Below are 2,908 nucleotides of genomic sequence, written 5' to 3' on the forward strand. Positions count from 1 at the left end.
TTAACTGCCTATCTGTTAACCCGTCTAGATTCCATTCATAAATCTCACTTCCACTGTAAGAAGTGTTAGTTTGATTCCAATCTCTTTCTTCTATAAGAACATCTTGCGGTGTGGGCCTAGGGTAGTAGTAGGTTTGCATACTAGGTTTTCTAGCATAACCACTATTCTTTTTAGGATACCCACGAAGTTTATTAACTTCCATCTCCACTTGTCCTTTAAAATCGAAAGTGGTTTCCATTTCATCTGCAAAATCTTCAGCAATACTTATAGGTTTTGCACTTGCACCAAATTCTGAAAACTTCTTATCAAGAAGGCTTTCAAGATCATGAAGAGGTCTAAGAATGAAATCCTGTATCTCAGGATGCCTCTGAATAGGAACGTCATGCTGTTTTGACGTAGATGCTATATCAGCAACTGGTTTCTCAGCTTTCAATTTATCATCAATTTGAGTTATCAAAGTAATAAGTTTATCTAACTTATTATCAAGAGAACAAATATGTTCTCCAATGACTTTAAGATAAAGACCCAAATAATTATTTTGAGAAATAATTAGATTAATCTCATTGATACTTACTGCAGCAACCTCGTTTTCAATAAAGCTTTGAAATGCAGTAAAGGTTATACCTGTATTATTTGGTAAAATGAACGGAGCTTGAGGAGGATAAATAGATTTAAATTTGGACATATAGCTGCAAATTGTAAACTAGAAAAGCTTAAAGCTTTGGAGCTAGATGAAGATATTCCAGAAAAGGTTTATAGTTTCCTTTATACTTCTGTTTCCGAGTCAGACAACGAAGAGTCTGAAGCAAGTTATTCAACGAAAGATGATCAACCCGAGTCCTCTAACAAAGAACGACAGGACTCAAATGATTCTTGTAAATGTCATGGTGATATCTGTAATTGTGAACATGGCGAGTTTTATAAACTACAATCTCAGTTCGAAGATATGAACTTATTCACCATAACTGCTGACAATGTTATAGAACTTCTTAAAGAAGTTATTGATAACACTCTTCGTGAAAAGATCATTCAGTTAGCAGCTAGTAAAACTAGCTCTTCAGCATACAGCATTCTTGATGATAAAAAGGTTAAAGATGATTTTGTTTATTCTGCTCCCTATTCTTTGTCTGAAGTTCATAATAGACTTTCATCTAAACAAACTATGGTAGTTCGTGATTCTTCTTTTGATGACTTAAAAGGAGAAATTGAACATTTAAAAGAAGAAATTAAATTTCTTAAACAAAATCATATTATTTGTGATCACCATCTTACTCAAATTGAGTCTGCTAATAGCAAAGGAAAAACTAAGGTTGATGATGATCCAGCTGAAGAAAATACTCTTGCTAAACCAATAAATATTGACCCTAAACAAAATATGTTTTTGGAATGATGCAAGTTGTTACAACTCATAAATGGTATGTTAAATGTACTATTTTAATTGATAATTCTTTTTCTATATCTAATATTGCCATGATTGATAGTGGAGCTGATGTAAGTTGCATTCAGGAAGGACTAGTGCCTACTAAATATTTTGAGAAAAACTACTCCTATGGTAAAATCCGCATTTGGGCATGCTTTAGATATAAAGTATAAATTATCTAACACTCGTATTTGCCAAAATAAAGTTTGTATTTCTCACTTCTTTTTCTTGGTAAAAAATCGGTTATATCCTCCTATCATTTTAGGAACTCCTTTTATAAATGCTATTTATCCCTTAACCAATATAAATGCTAAAGGATTTTCAGCCACTTATAAAGATAGTAATATTAGTTATACTTTTATCACTGAACCTGTTTCTCGTGATATTAATGCTTTGATTGAAATCAAACAAAAGCATATTAATTATCTACAGCTTGAGATTTTTAGTATGAATATATTTGATACTTTGAAAGCTACTAAAGTACAGGAGAAGATTAAAATAATCTCTGAACAAATGTCCATTGATATTTGTGCCGATCATCCTAGTGCTTTTTGGAATCGAAAAAAGCACACTGTGACTCTTCCATATGAAGATGATTTCTCTGAGGAAGATATTCCTACGAAATCTCGTCTTTGCCAAATGAATTCCGAATTAGTTGAATTCTGCAAAAAGGATATTGAAAATTTGTTACAAAAAGGTTTGATAAAACCTTCCAAGTCACCTTGGTCTTGTACTGCCTTTTATGTTAATAATGCAGCAGAGAAAGAACGTGGTGTCCCCAAGTTAGTTATAAATTACAAACCTTTAAAAAAATATTTAAAATGGATTAGATATTCTATTCCGAATAAAAGAGATTTATTATCAAGATTATATGACGCCAATATATTTTCAAAATTTGATTTAAAATCAGGATATTGGCAGATTCAAATATTTAAAGAACATTCGTATTAAACTGCTTTTAATGTCCCGTTTGGGCAATACGAATGGAATGTAATGCCATTTGGTTTGAAAAACGCCCCTTCTGAATTTCAAAAGATCATGAATGATATTTTTAATCCCTATTTGGATTTTATTATAGTTTATATTGATGATATTTTAGTTTATTCAAAGACTCTTGAAATGCATATCAAGCATTTGGATATTTTTAAGAAAATAGTTATTCAAAATGGTTTGGTAATATCTAAACCTAAGATGAGTCTTTTACAAACTGAAGTAAGGTTCTTGGGTCATCTAATTTGCCAGGGAAAGATTACTCCCATTCAGCGATCTATTGAATTCACATCAAATTTTCCTGATATAATTACTGATAGGACGCAGTTACAGTGTTTTTTGGGAAGTTTAAATTATATTTCTCCCTTTTACAAGAACTTGTCTCGCGATCTAGCTCCGTTATACGACAGGCTGAAAAAAGAGCATAAAAAACCTTGGACTGATAGTCTTACAAATCTTGTTAAAGCAATCAAAGAAAGAGTTAAGTCTTTACCTTGC

The sequence above is a fragment of the Solanum verrucosum genome, unplaced genomic scaffold (genome assembly GCF_900185275.1).
Source record: "Solanum verrucosum unplaced genomic scaffold, falcon-dt-bn FXZP01000244.1, whole genome shotgun sequence".
NCBI classification, from domain to species: Eukaryota; Viridiplantae; Streptophyta; class Magnoliopsida; order Solanales; family Solanaceae; genus Solanum; species Solanum verrucosum.